Genomic DNA, 16,870 nt, shown 5'->3' with positions numbered 1-16,870 from the left:
GAAGACTCTAAAACTATGGTAGTTCAAACTATTTATCTTGTTTTCTCTATTAAAATATCAATATCGGTAAAAATATTGAAGAAATTGAGATTATACCATAAAATTAATTGAAATATGGAAAGTAGCCCAACCTCTTATAAGTCTTTGCATGATTTGGTCTCTTATCAATGTGGGACTTTGTCCTCACATTATCACACGCCTCTTCATGCGTGGCGAATTTTCAAGTCTAACACGTAGGCCACACAAACTGGGTGACGTGAAGCGAGTGGGGCCATTGGGCTTCACACGTGGGACATTCTGGAAGTTGAGGTTCTACTATAAAACCAATGGTTATATGGGGAGTAGCTCAACCTCGTATAAGCCCTTGCATGAGTTGGTCCCTAACCAATGTAGGACTTTGTCCTCACATTCACAAATATCGATATGCAAATTTGTGAAAATATCGATATATATATATATATATATATATATATATATATATATATATATATATCGATTTTGATATTGGTTGCTTTCAATGGAAATGATGATAATTTAAAATGAAACTTAAGAGAATGTCAAAGACTAGTTTATATGAAATATAAGAGTTTTTCTAATATTTAACCAATATTTAAGAAATATCGACGACATCTGTAGCCGAAATTTAGGAGTTTCTCCGATATAAGGTGAAGTTTATATTTCATCCCCCTTTCCATATATTTTTTTTTATTTTTCCTAATATCGACTGTATTGAAGAAATTTCAAACACTGATTTTCTCTACACCTTGACTGAAATAAATAACTCACTATACTCAAGATATATTGAAAGTAAAATTGAATGATTTTTCATTCTTACGAGATTAGACATGAAAAAAACGTATTCCTTCCATCCTATTATTTGAAGGGAATTAACTTTGTTTAACAAGTAATCAATCTTCCACTTCAAGTAGGACATAAATTTTTAATTTCCTCCTCCAACTAGGGCTTTAATTAAGAGAGTTTTAACGAAACACTCATGATACTATTTACTTTTAACCTAGTTAAATGAGATTACCAAACCGAATATCACCAGATAGTGGATTATTATGCCACTGGGTTTAACCTAGTTATGAGGGGGGATAAAAAGATGGTTGGAATAAGCTAAGTCTAGCATTTGAAACTCTCCAATATAACAAAAAAAAAATAACAGTAGATTATTCACTCCAATTCAATTCTAAATACCATACTGAATGGCAGTAGTATTTGACTTTGAATTACTACATATTGTAATTTCATCGGACTCCCAGTAGTTCTAAACTCTTACATATATCTCCACCATCATTGCCGCTAAGACCAATGGCAACTCAATCAAACCACTAGTTCCACCACCGCCCAACCTGCTACCAAACATGTGAACTCATTTAAGATAGTAGACCAGCTTGCTTCCCTTCCCTCCAATCCAAATTTATCCACAAACCAGAGTATTATTTAACAGGAGCCATACAATACAAACTTGAAATTAGGGCTATATATATTAAAACTCCGCTTTGTCTTCATCTATATATACTCCAATGAGAATATTGATACTTGATAGAATGTGAAGAAAATGACAATACCTACACTGATATTATTTTGTTCGTAATTATTGCCCTATGGATTATGAAAATGACAATTTCCCTGCATATATATCTTGATGCTAATTTTCTTCATGCTACTAAATTGCTAACACAGTGATGACGTGTTAGTAGTCTAGGAATCCAACCTAAGCGCGAAGGGGTGCCAATGCAGAGGCAGTCTTAGGGTTAGGGTTAAGGTTAGAATTAGGGTTAGGGTTAGGATTAGGGTTAGGTTAGTTTACCCATGGAAGCTAAATTATTTAAAATTGTCTCTCTTTAAGTTTGCCTGCTTTTTTACCATTAATTTATACCCATAAAGGGATAAACCATAATAACCTAACAAGATTGACATTGATGTTATATCTAATTGGTATAAAGAAGCTAATTGGATGAGCTTTTTCTGCCAGATTAATTTTAGACTTGGAGTTCGTATCATATATATCCTTGAAAGATCTCTAAACTTGGTACTCAGCTGAAAAGAAGATCAAAAACATATATGAGCTCAGTGAACTTGATTGGATGTTCAAAGCAGTGTGCATCACCCAAGTTCGAATTCTTCTTCGTACAATTTAAAAGTGTAATCAAGTTCGAATTCCCTCGTATGGTCCCCTTAGTTCATGATTGAATTTAAGATGGTATATTGATGTGGAAGTTTTTTGAAATGTCATTTATGAATATATACACTTTTTCTTTTTCAATTTGTCATATGAACTAAAACTTTAAGTGATTTGTCATACAAACTTTCATAAATTATTAATTTGTCATCTCATCCTTACTCCATTAAGTTTTTTCATCCAAAATAAGCTCAAGGTACATAATTTTGAACATTTCAACACCCCTTCTGATAAGTTCACTTTGACAAAATAATTCTAGGTTTCTCAAAAAAAAAAAACAAAAAAAAACAAAAAATACAAAAAAAGAGTTGATCTAAACGATGATCTGAGGGTTTGATGTTCGAAAAAAGGAAAACGACCTGCATTTACTTCTTAGTGTTTCAAAATGAAGATGGCTTAAAAATATAGTCATTCGAGACCTTCCAATCTATAGTAAAGTTGGATGATATTTTTTTTTTGTTGAGGTGTCCGAAATAACCCTAAACATGTCATGTGCAAGTCACATGACTTATTTTGAACCAAAAACTTAATGGAGTTAGAGCGAGATGACAAATTAATAATTTTGGAAAGTTAGACTTAGGGGTATTTATAGGAGAGATTCCTCGCAAATAGCTAAAATGTGAGGCCTCAAGCCGTACTAGGCAAACTGCTATGTTTTGCTAGTGTAATGCAGACCAGTCTTCGCAGGTAGCTATAGGAAGTCTCTGGAGGCCTCTGGCAGGTAGTGACGCTAGAGCGCGAAACCCAAGGGAGACTCCAAAGAATCGACCCCTGACTCCTTAAGCCGGAAAATGCGCGGTGGCAGGAGCGAGATATCTTGGACTTGAAGGGCACCTTGATATATGTGTGGGCCCGAATGCCTAAGACCTATAGGGCATGAAGATGCTTATCCCTTTGAGTTTTGGTGTGGTTTGCTCACGACGTCAAGGGTAAAACCATCATATTGAGCTAAAATCCACGTGGTTAATTTATATTTTCACAGGTTCCATTACCAAATTCAAAAATATATCATTACTAAGGAGGTCCATATTTATCTCATACATGAACAATTTAAATATCATTTTCGTATTATCTCATGTCATTACCATCTTAAAAATGTAAGTAAACATCCCCCAATGTTTATGTTTTTATCAAGCATGAACTTAGCTTACCTCAATTTACTTGACTTGGTTTTAAGTTGGAACAAGTTATGGTTGGCTCAAAATAAGTGGTCTTAGTTGTACAAGTACTATATTATGAAATTACTCACACAGTTTGTTATGAGTTAAGCAAATAAACTACTAACAAAAATTATGAGTTGAGCAACTAAAATCTAATTAAGTATCAAACGATTTGATTGACATCAATTTCTTTATTCAACGTATGCTGAATTTAGTAATTATCCACCTTAACTTCGTCCTACCACAATAGAGGTCTTAAGCGCAACTTTCTTTGTTTTCAGTCTCATTCTTAAGCTCGAATTGCTTTAATAATTGAGTTTAATGTTTTTTTTGAACTTAGGCCTTCGATAGTGGGTCGAAAAATTGAGTGCAATCCCAATGATATAGGAATCAAACTTATACAGTCAGTTAAAAATTTTGAGTGTAATGAGAGTGATTCTCATACAATAAATTATAAGAGAGATAAAAGAGGTAACTAATCACAAATGGAGAAAAAGAAAAAGTAGACAGATCCATATTTAATATATAAAATCCATAATACCAATAATGTAATACGAATCAAACTCACAGTGTCTGACAAACAAGGTTAGATTGACGATGTCACACTTGCAAAATAAGAAATATTGTTAGCATAATTGACGAACACTTGATAAATAGGAGAAGGTGTCTGCGAAAGGGCATTCGATGCCTAAGTCAGAGAGATAGTTTGAGAGAAACTAGAACATAGAGAATTCTAAATAGTAAGACAAATGATCGATTTCCCTATGTGACCTGGCTATTTATAGAACTGAACTCTTGCAAGCAGCTGGAGCGGAGGTTGCATACCCTACTATGCAAACCTCTATGTTCTACTAGTGATGGTGCATCCTAATCTTCGCAGGTATCTTAAAATCAGTCCTCGAGGTCTCTGGTTGGTAGAAGCACAAAAGGCACACATGTGAAACCATAAATGAACTCAGCCCAAAAGTCATATCTATGTTGATCATGTGTGGATAAAAAGACAAAAATACCCATAAAGGGTCTGATGTATTCACTAGATAAACCACATGACATTAGGTCTTACGTGGAATCTATGTAAGAAGCTTAATACATTGGAACTTGTGTAGTAACCCACAAGCAAGTGGTCAAAGCCACTATGAATAAACTAAGGCCCCATTTGTTAGGCCTCCTTAGTGGGGTCTGGCTTAGCTGGGACAACAATCCCATGTTTGGCGTAAGACTGGACTAGCATAAATGATGCTAAGTCCGATTCGTGCCAACTAAACACCTCACTAAGTTGTGTTAGCTAATCCGAAGTGAACACTTGGTATTAGCTAGGACTATCCTCGTTTACAACTTCATGCTTTCGCATAGAATAGCGTTTGTCGTAGTCCTCTGCTGTTAACTCTGACATCACCGACTCCTTTATGATCTCCTGCAAAACCAAGTCAAACTGAGAGTTGTTTACACCCCAGATCTGAAACCCATCAGCCATCTACTTTTTTCTGTCTTGTTACTGACTCTGAAACTCATCGATCAAATACTGAAGAATGACGAAAACATTCTATCTTGTGTTCTATGGCAAGAAATTTTATGGGTTTTGCTAGGTTCTCTCCCATTTCTTCCATAGTAACCAAATATTTTCATGGGTTTTGCTTCTCGAAGAAGAAGAATGGCTTTGAGAAAGAAACAATGGTCTTGCTTGAAGGACATGATTTTGTATCTCTCTGCAAGGAAGAAGGGCTGATGACTGATGTTAATTTATTTATTTTTCCTTACTTTTTAGTTTTTCTAAGGACAAAAGTAAATTAATAAATGATCAAACAATATTTTTTTAGAATTAATTAGGTGTTTAGACTATTGAAATAACTACAAAATAATAATTTAATAATAAATAAAATGAAATTTTTTATTGTCCTGCTTCTTAGTCCGGTGGTGCACCAAATGCTTCATAATTCTTATCCAGTTTAGTCCAAGTCAAGCCAATCCAGCTTAGTCCCTGGAGCTAGTCCAGTCCAAGATAGTTCGGTGCAACAAACGCACTTTAAGGGCTAAGACCTAGCTCGTAACAAGAAGGTTAGCGCCTGGCGCATTACGAGGCTAAGAAAGCCTTGCCAAGCAAGAGCACTGCTAAAGCCTGTTAGGCACGTTGAACTTTCGTTAAGGATAAATGATCAGTTAGACTTCCCCTGACCTAGCTAAAAGGCTAAAATTTGCAGGGCATTACCACAACGCGGTGACCCCAGCAAAGAAGTGGGCTCACTCAGTACCTATAAACATGGCACACAATGCCTATTCTTAAGGCATACGCTATCATGGACCTTCGTTATTTCCTCCACTTATGAGGAGTGCTTCTTAAAAAGGCTCAACGCATGCCACGTGTCATTTTCAACTGCTTTGCAGATCACATTCAGCCATCCTTTATAAGTAGCCACTTATGGCTCGAAGAATGGTAATCTCGAACTTATGCCAAACTGTACTTCCTAGGCAAAGTGTTTCACACGTAAGCTAAGCCCCTCAGTTTAAGTCGAAGAAAGAAGGTTTAGTTTTCGCCCCCGTTCTACTAGACCTTTCCATGCTACTATTTGCATTTAAGTGTTGATTTAGTCGATAAACACTATTAATTTAGGCATTGGAGCCTCTGTGATAGACAACACACCATTTTTCCCCTTAACTCCAACTTTGTGTTCCAAGTCTGCAAGTCTTAGGCAAACAGGTTATAAGACTCAAACGAGTTGATTGCCTAGTGGCAGAAATATGCATTCACATTAAACACCTAAAAATGAGACTTTGAAGAGTCGGCTTCCTACCACCTTGGGCCGAGTATGGCTCGATGGTAGGATACCATAGGCCTAAGGGGCTCTAAGGCGACCCGAATGCCTTGTACCCATGAGGCAGGCAGATGCCACATCCCTTAAGTACTTTATGATCTGCTTATGGCGTCAAGAGTAAATTTGTCATAAAGAGCTTATAGTCCAGTATCATTCTCTTATCAAATTATTAATTTATGTCTCCACAAAACTCAACTCATCTTAACCGAAGAAGGCCTTAGGCTTTCTTTATTATTATTTTTAAGAAGACTTTGGATGCAGTCCCTAACTATGAATATTATTTGACTGAAACCTTGTTGGTTTTCAATTTCTGATCGAAGTTCCTGAAATTAATGTGATAATTTATTTCTATGTATATTACTATATTTTTTAAATTATAAATTAAAATTTATAGTTGTTTATATTAATGAGATTTTAGATAAAAAAACCATAATTTCTGGAATTAAAAATATTAAAATATAAATATACTATTGTGTGTGTGTGTATCTATTCTATTAAGAGAAGAGAGCTTGTCAACTTTTTGTTCCCTTTTCTTCCAATTTTGCCCTCACTTTTGACTACACAATGTTGACATGATGAGGGCAAAATAGTAATTTTGTATCTTTTGAACTTTTTCCTTTTTTTTTTCCTATTTTGCCCTCACTTTTGATACACAATATTTACATAAGAAGGGCAAAATAGTAATTTTATATCAAAATATTTACATAAGATAAACCATATGCACTTATTAAGAAAAAATTGTCCCACCATCATTTTTTCAAACATGTAAGTGAAATCATGATGTTTTTTGGATACTTTGAATGAACTGAAGCGGTTGCGCTTAAGGAGAACGTGGGAGGAGGTGGGCGGTTGTTCACACACACAAAGTGTGTACTCTCTGCTAGTGTGTGTGTGTGTAAACATGGGTACATTAATCAAAATTAACAAAAAAAATTATTGTACCAAAACATGGGTACATTCTTCAAAATAAAAAATAAATAAAAAATAAATAAATAAATAATTAAGCTTAATAACATTAATTAGTAAATTTCTTCGATTAAACTTGTCAGGGATACATTCTCAAATCAAAGAAAAAAGGATGTACCCATATAAGTTTAAAAATGGATTACAAAAAAATTGAATAGATTTTATATATAAAAAATGGTACATTTTACATATAACAAATTGGTATATTTAAGAATAAGTACATTTTAAGATTAAAAATTTGAAAAAAAATTACATGAATGGGTACATATAAGATTAAAAACTTGAAAACTTTTTTTTTTAAAAGCTAATGGGTACAAACTTATTCTAATTTTTTTATTTATTTTGAAAATGTTTTGAATTAAAAATTAGTTAGGAGTTTAATAAAGGTGTGAGTATTAAAATTCTAAATCAATTATTAATTTTTATTTAAAAAAATTATGTAACTAACATGTAAATTCATTATTACATTAATACTAGGGAATTGGATCAAAATCTGAAAACTAATAAATTTTCAGTCAATGACCATTAGTAACTAGGGATCGAAGACTAATTTTTTCTGATTATTATTATTATTTTTAATTATATCAATTTTTTGTATGAGAGTTTTAACGAAAAGCCCACGGTACTGTTCACTTTAACGAAAAACCACATTTTTACACTAAAAAGTCAAACCTGGTACTATGCACTTTACCCTTTATTTTATCCTACGTCGAATCTTTATGAAAATGAATCCAGAACAAAATCGTGCTAAAGCTAGGGCGTCACCCGTAAGTGGCGCGCTGTGTGGCCCGAGCACAGTGATAAGTGAGCAAGGGTCGCTGTATCTCCATCGGCACTCGGATGCAGTGTTAAATGAGCAAGGGGGCCATAAAAACTTCTTTTCGAACGACTCCACTCAAAGTTGTTTGGGAGCATATGCTCCTATCAACTTTACCCGGGACACACAAAAGAAGTACTTTGATCCTATTAGACGGGGGAGGGTGAAGAAGCTAGGACAGAAGGGTAGAGTTCAAGAGAGCAAAATGCGTTTAGGAACGTGGAATATAGGAACCTTAACGGGAAAATCTATGGAAGTAGTGGAAGTTATGGCGAGGAGAAGGATAAATATTATGTGCCTACAAGAAACTAAGTGGGTTGGTAGTAAGGCAAAGGATCTAGAAAACTCAGGGTTTAAACTTTGGTATTCGGGCACAAATAGAACGAGAAACGGTGTTGGCATTATCGTGGACAAGACCTTGGTACAAGATGTTGTAGATGTCAAGAGGGTAGGAGATAGAATCATGGCAATCAAGATTGTAATAGGACAAGAACTTATCAATGTGATTAGTGCGTACGCACCTCAAGTAGGGTTGGATACGAGTTCGAAGGAGAAATTTTGGGAAGATCTTGGAGACTTGGTGCAAGGAATTGCTCAGACGGAGAAGTTATTTATAGGAGGAGATTTAAATGGACACGTGGGCAGGGAGACAGGCAACTATGGAGGTTTTCATGGTGGCCATGGTTTTGGGGAGAGAAACGAGGATGGGGAAGCTATCTTGGATTTTGCAATGGCATATGATCTCTTCTTAGCCAACACCTTCTTTAAGAAGAGAGAAGAACATGTGATCACCTACAAGAGTGGGTCGTCAAAAACACAAATAGATTTTCTTCTAATGAGGAAAGGGGATCGTATAACTTGTAAGGATTGCAAAGTTATACCAGGAGAGAGCGTGGCTAATCAACATCGCTTGTTGGTGATGGATGTACATATCAAAAGAGTAAGACAAAAGAACAAGACTTGGAAGTGCCCAAGGACTAGATCGTGGAATCTAAAAGAAGAAAAACAAGTCATTTTCAAAGAGAAGGTAATCACCCAATGTGTGTGGGATAGAGAGGGGGAAGCTAGCCAAATGTGGGATTCCATGGCTAGTTGTATCCGAAAAGTAGCAAAAGAGGTATTAGGAGAGTCCAAGGGCTTTGCCCCACACCAAAAGGAATCTTGGTGGTGGAATGAGGAGGTACAAACAAAGGTGAAGGCTAAGAAGAAATGTTGTAAAGCCTTATACAAGGAGAGGACCGATGAAAATGGTGAAAGGTATAGAAAAGCGAAGCAAGAGGCGAAGAAAGCTGTCAGAAAAGCTAAGTTAGCGGCTTACGACGATATGTATAAACGACTAGATACCAAAGAAGGAGAGTTGGATATCTATAAACTATCTAGAGCAAGGGAAAAGAAGACAAGGGACCTAAACCAAGTGAGGTGCATCAAGGATGAGGATGGAAAGGTTCTTGCTACAGAGAATGCGGTTAAAGACAGATGGAGAGGTTATTTTCATAATCTTTTCAATGAAGGACATGAAATGAGTGCTTCTTTAGGGGAGTTGAGTAACTCAGAAGAGTGTAGAAACTACTCTTTTTATCGTCGAATCCGGAAGGAAGAAGTGGTTGTAGCTTTGAAGCAGATGAAGCATAAAAAAGCAATAGGCCCAGACAATATACCAATCGAAGTGTGGAAACTTTTGGGAGAGACAGGTATAACATGGCTCACTGACCTTTTCAATAGGATTTTGAAAACGAAGAAGATGCCAAATGAGTGGCGAACGAGCACTTTGGTGCCTATCTACAAGAATAAGGGCGACGTACAAAATTGCATGAACTATAGGGGTATTAAGCTAATGAGTCATACAATGAAGCTCTGGGAGAGAGTCATTGAGCATAGATTGAGGCAAGAGACACGGGTTTCGGACAACCAATTCGGGTTCATGCCAGGGCGCTCAACCATGGAGGCAATCTATCTCTTACGAAGATTGATGGAAAGATATAGAGATGGGAAAAAGGATTTACACATGGTCTTTATAGATTTGGAAAAAGCGTATGATAAGGTCCCAAGAGACATTCTTTGGAGGATTTTAGAGAAGAAATGAGTACGAGTAGCATATATCCAAGCTATAAAGGATATGTATGAAGGAGCAAAGACTGCCGTAAGAACTCATGAAGGACAAACCGAAAGCTTTCCCATAACTGTAGGATTACATCAAGGCTCATCCTTAAGTCCTTACCTTTTTGCGTTGGTAATGGATGAGTTAACAGGACATATTCAAGATGATATTCCTTGGTGTATGCTTTTCGCAGACGATATAGTGTTGATAGATGAAACTCAGGAAGGGGTAAATGCAAAGCTTAACCTTTGGAGAGAAGTGTTGGAATCTAAAGGTCTTCGCCTAAGCCGATCAAAGACAGAATATATGGAGTGCAAGTTCAGTGCAAATGGAGGCCAAAACGAGTTAGGGGTGAGGATCGGAGATCAAGAAATACCAAAGAGCGACCATTTTCGTTACCTAGGATCTATCTTGCAAAAGAACGGAGAATTAGATGGAGATCTCAACCACAGAATACAAGCTGGATGGATGAAGTGGAAGAGTGCATCCGGCGTGTTGTGTGACCGCCGTATGCCACTGAAGCTCAAGGGAAAATTTTATAGGACGGCAATAAGGCCGGCGATGCTGTATGGCACAGAATGTTGGGCGGTGAAACATCAACACGTACACAAAATGGGTGTAGCGGAGATGAGGATGCTTCGTTGGATGTGTGGGCACACGAGAAAGGATAAGATTAGGAATGAGGATATCCGGGGTAAAGTAGGAGTAGCCGAAATTGAAGGAAAGATGAGAGAAAATCGGTTACGGTGGTTTGGACATGTGCAAAGAAGGCCTACTGACGCTCCGATTAGAAGATGCGACTATGGGACAGAGGTTCAGGGCCGAAGGGGTAGAGGAAGACCTAGGAAAACTTTGGAAGAGACTCTAAGAAAAGACTTAGAGTACTTGGATCTAACGAAGGACATGACTCAGGATCGAGCACAATGGCGTTCTAAGATTCATATAGCCGATCCCACTCAGTGACTTGGATTTTCCAAGTCTCCAACCGATAAGTTTTCCTCACTCGGGAAATTAAGGGAACACTACCCCAACCTACATGCTCCACTCAGAAAGCTTCAACATACAAGCTTCAACAAAAGAAAATTCAAAGAACTTAGCGAAGAAGGCTTTGGTGTATTTAACACAATACGTTGAAATGAAGGAAAGCTTATTTATTGATATCCCCGATAAGCTACAAATATGTACATATACATGAGTCAAAATAAACACACAAGAGGGAGCCTTCACAAAGGTTGCTTAGGAGAAGTCTCAGCAGTCGGTAGAGCCCCAGAAAGAGAAGGCACCGGAGGGGGATCATTTGGAGCCTCAGTACTGGACAGAACCCTAGAAGGAGGAGGCATCAGAGGTTGATCATTCGGAGCTTCATTACGCGGTACAGCCCCAGAAGACGAAGGCAATAAATGCCTTTGGAACAAACCCACAAATCTCTGATGATCAAGTAAAACCTGACCATCAGTTTCCTTCATCTGGTCAAGCTTCCTCTTCATGTTTGTAGCATAGTCATGTGCGAGCCGGTGCAACTGTTTATTCTCATGCTTGAGCCCTCTAATCTCCTGTTTGAGACTCATCACTTCAGCCGCCAATGATTCAACTTGGCGGGTTCGAGCAAATAGGCGTTGGGCCATATTAGACACAGAACCTGCACACTGAACACTGAGAGCCAGCGAATCCTTAACAGCTAACTCATCAGACCGTTTGGAAAGTAGTCTGTTATCTTTGGGAGTGAGAAGGTTCCTGGCCACCACCGCAGCGGTCATATCATTCTTCATCACAGAATCCCCAACGGTAAGAGGACCAGTAGAGGAGACGAAGGATGGGCGCCATATGTTGTCTGGAGAAGGCGGGGCTGCCTCTTCAACAAGGTTCAAGTCAAAACGACGGTCGGAGGGGCCAGACATTTTCAAAGGTGTTGAAGAGAGAAGAGGTCGGACAAATCAAGATCTTAGAAGTGCAAGAATGAAGCTTCTACTGGTGGAGATTCAAGTGTGCTTTGGAACTTAATGCCAGCCCCTATAAAAATCTGCACTCGACGGAGCTTTAGAAATCGAAGAGGCGCCTGCTCAGAAATCGAAGAGGCGCCTGCTCAGAAATCGAAGAGGCGTTTGCTTTCTCAAAAGCTGGGCTGCTTAGAGATCACGAAGGTTGATCTCATAAATCGAAGAGGCGTTTGCTTTCTCAAAAGTTGGGCTGCTCAAAGACCACGAAGGCCGATCTCAGAAATCGAAGAGGCGCTCACTTTCTCAAAAGCTGGGCTCCCCAGAGACCACGAGGGCCGATCTCAGAAATCGAAGAGGCACCTACTTTTCCAGCCTTGTCAGCACCTGTCACACGCACACTCAGCTTTGCGGAAATTATGGGCATTCTGTCGAAGACTTCTGGGGAAGTAGAAAACACATGAATCTTACTGTTCAATCACCCACTTCCCACACGCAACAATAGCTCATGGGTACCACAGATAACTTTGCCAAAGTTCTCTGCCAAAGTTGAGCACGTGAAGCTTGCAGCTCCCACTACATCGCTCTGACCAAGAAGGGTAAAAGAATAGCAAAGAAACATCACTAACAAAGTTTAGACCCATAAATTTTGAAGGTCTAGCTACCATATTATTACCCATAAGGGTAAAGGAACAGTACCATTGCTGGATAATTGGAAAGTCCCTGTGTGTCAACCTCTGTGCTTCGTGGCAAGGTAGACTAGCAAACATGCCCAACCTTTACTCACATTCGAGAAAACACTCCCAATAAGATTGCTTGCTCCAAAATCGAAGAGGCACCGTCCTCCGAATCTCGAGAGCCAGACTCCCAACATGACTACTTTCTTAAAAATCGAAGAGAGGGTAAAGGAACAGTACCATTGCTGGATAATTGGAAAGTCCTTGTGTGTCAACCTCTGTGCTTCGTGGCAAGGTAGACTGGCAAACATGCCCAACCTTTACTCACATTCGAGAAAACACTCCCAACAAGATTGCTTGCTCCAAAATCGAAGAGGCACCGCCCTCCGAATCTCGAGAGCCAGACTCCCAACATGATTACTTTCTCAAAAATCAAAGAGACACTGCTCCCCGAATCTTCGAGAGCGAGACCCCCAGCATGATTGCTTTCTCAAAAATCGATGAGGCATCGTTCTCCGAATCAATCGAAGAGGCGCTCGCTTTCTCAAAAGCTGGGCTGCTCAGAGACCACGAGGGCCGATCTCAGAAATCGAAGAGGCACCTACTATTCTAGCCTTGTCAGCACCTGTCACACGCACACTCAGCTTTGCAGAAATTATGGGCATTCTGTCGAAGACTTCTGGTGAAGTAGAAAGCACATGAATCTTACTGTTCAATCACCCACTTCCCACACGCAACAATAGCTCATGGGTACCACAGATAACTTTGCCAAAGTTCTCTGCCAAAGTTGAGCACGTGAAGCTTGCAGCTCCCATTACATCGCTCTGACCAAGAAAGGTAAAAGAATAGCAAAGAAACAGCACTAACAAAGTTTGGACACATAAATTTTGAAGGTCTAGCTACCATATTATTACCCACAAGGGTAAAGGAACAGTACCATTGTTGGATAATTGGAAAGTTCATGTGTGTCAACCTCTGTGCTTCGTGGCAAGGTAGACTAGCAAACATGCCCAACATTTACTCACATTCGAGAAAACTCCCAACAAGATTGCTTGCTCCAAAATCGAAGAGGCACCGTCCTCCGAATCTCGAGAGCCAGACTCCCAACATGACTACTTTCTCAAAAGCGAAGAGAGGGTAAAGGAACAGTACCATTGCTAGATAATTGGAAAGTCCCTGTGTGTCAACCTTTGTGCTTCGGGGCAAGGTAGACTAGCAAACATGCCCAACCTTTACTCACATTCGAGACAACACTCCCAACAGGATTGCTTGCTCCAAAATCGAAAAGGCACCGTCCTCCGAATCTCGAGAGCCAGACTCCCAACATGATTACTTCCTCAAAATTCGAAGAGACACTGCTCTCCGAATCTCGAGAGCCAGACCCCTAGCATGATTGCTTTCTCAAAAATCGAAGAGGCATCGTTCTCCGAATCTCGAGAGCCAGATACCACAGACCACTTTTTCAAAGTGCTCTGACAGAGTTAAAACAAGTGAAACTGGCAGCTCCCACTACCGTGCTATGACCAAGCAGGGTAAATGAATAGCATTACTACTTGTTGTTAGGGAGACTCCTATATATGTCGACCTCCATCCCCAACGGACAGGCAGACCTGCAAAAATGCTCAACCCTTCATCATATCTGAGAGGGCACTCCCAACGAAGCCTTTCGAAATATTCAGCTTTCTTTCCCCCCGATAATACCTCTGCAAACAAGCTATACTAGAGCAAGAATATCTCATATCATCAGGGTTAAAAGCAAGAGTATCCCATATCATGCTTTTTCCCTGTCTTTTCCTTTGGCCTTGTTTTTACCTGCAAGACAAGGAGAAAGAGAGCAATCAGTCAGCACTTGGAATCAAGCTTCCAGCCAGGAACTGACTGCCTGGAACCCCTTACCTGATTACTTACCTGGCATTGCTCTCGAGTACTCATCTTCAACATCTTATGTTTCCAGGGAAGATTTCGCATCTGCTTGAGGAACAGATAGGGCAAGTGCGAAGGATACAAGGAAGCATGTGGAGACAAGCGTAACAGCACACGTGCCGATACATCCATTACTCTGTCAAAAGCAAAAGTATCCCATATCAGCAGGGTGGAACGTACTCTAGATTTGATGGACTTGTTTTGACCCTCAAATTCTTCAGTCGGCCTTATACTCTGGAGGAAACCAGAAAACCCTCCAGCTCAGTTCAAGAATAAGCCTGTGGAAAGTTACTTCTTCAAAAGCAAAAGTATCTCATATCATCTCTTCTCATTTTTCTTCTCTTTATCCTTCATGCTGCTGCAAGATGGGGAGAAGGTGAACAATCAGTCGGAGCTCTGATTGCTTACCTTGTCTGTCACCTCTTTCAGCAGACCCCCTAGCTCGGCGACTTGGGGGACTCCTACTACATGGTTTGTATCGCGCTTGACCAAGCCTGAAACTACAAGTAAGCTTCAAGTGAAATTGATACATTACCTTGTGCATCTCCACCAGTTAAAGATACCACCACTGGATGGAGGAAGAGTACTTCCAGAGAAGATGCCACATCTACCTATGAGACAGATAAGGCAAGTCAAGACGACACCACACTCCGATACTTAGAAGTTTCGTGATTACGAGATCATTCTCCCACAATATTTTCTAATGTCATTTGTACTAAATCATTCACTTGTACTCACTAAAGGAGAGCTTGAACCTATGTACTTGTGTAAACCCTTCACAATTAATGAGAACTCTTCTATTCCGTGGACGTAGCCAATCTGGGTGAACCACGTACATCTTGTGTTTGCTTTCCTATCTCTATCCATTTATATACTTATCCACACTAATGACCGGAGCAATCTAGCGAAGATCACAAAAAGCGACCGTTTTCGCTACCTAGGATCTATCTTGCAAGAGAACGGAGAATTAGATGGAGATCTCAACCATAGAATACGAGCTGGATGGATAAAGTGTAAGAGTGCATCCGGCGTGTTGTGTGACCGTCGTAGGCCACTGAAGCTCAAGGGAAAATTTTATAGGACGGCAATAAGGCCAGCGATGTTGTATGGCACAGAATGTTGGGCGGTGAAGCATCAACACGTACACAAAATGGGTGTAGCGGAGATGAGGAGGCTTTGTGGGATGTGTGGGCACACGAGAAAGGATAAGATTGGGAATGAGGATATCCGAGGTAAAGTAGGAGTAGCCGAAATTGTAGGAAAGATGAGAGAAAATCGGCTCCGGTGATTTGGACATGTGCAAAGAAGGCCGACTGACGCTCCGGTTCGAAGATGTGACTACGGGACAGAGGTTCAGGGCCGAAGGGGTAGAGGAAGACCTAGGAAAACTTTGGAAGAGACTCTAAGAAAAGACTTAGAGTACTTGGATCTAACGGAGGACATGACACAAAACCGAGCGCAATGGCGTTCTAGGATTCATATAGCCGACCCCACTTAGTGGGAAAAGGCTTTGTTGTTGTTGTTGTTGTTGTAAATCGTTTGTGTATCACTTGAATAACCTAGAAGTAAAAGGGACAGATGTATCAAAACTGCTGCCGACCTGACACCGGATGAGAAGTGCAAGCAAGCTTTATACAGCTAGAACTATTATTAACGTGTGGCATACATGCCAACACTAAAACCCTTGACATTCCAATAAATGATGCCTACGCTACAAGATAAGCAAAGGTCAAATAAAATTTCTATATTCGTTGTCTAAACATTTGGTAACCATAATTGAGACTCCGTAAATTTTGATGGAAAATGATTTTCAACCCTTTTCATTTATTATATTCAGTTCAAGAAAGGAGGTACATATAAATTTGGAAGGTTGTTATGATTTTTCAGTATCTACGTATTCACTGTTACCGTAATTTTTCAGCAATATGTAGCGTCGTGTGAAGAAAATTTACTCATGACAATGCGCCATTAGACTAGAGCATTGCCTGTAAGTCATTCTTATGTATTTGACTTACAAAGTTCTGAACTTCTATGTAAATATACTAGAAAATGGTTAACAAATGTGTTGCTACTCCTCTTCCTAGATTCTTTAAGCCAGCTTCGTCACTGTTTGTATTTTTTGATAAATGCTGGAGTGAAACTACATTCGAATATAGCATATGATATTTTTAAAGCGTCAACAATTCCTTTAACATTTTAATATCCTTATTCGTGGCACATGTTTCATTATTTTTGGCACAAGTCACCGTTTCTAGTTTTATATCAATATTTTGCAGATATAATCCTAAAACATAATT

The sequence above is a fragment of the Malus domestica genome, chromosome 15 (genome assembly GCF_042453785.1).
Source record: "Malus domestica chromosome 15, GDT2T_hap1".
Taxonomy (NCBI): Eukaryota; Viridiplantae; Streptophyta; class Magnoliopsida; order Rosales; family Rosaceae; genus Malus; species Malus domestica.
Note: the sequence above shows the minus strand (reverse complement) of the source record.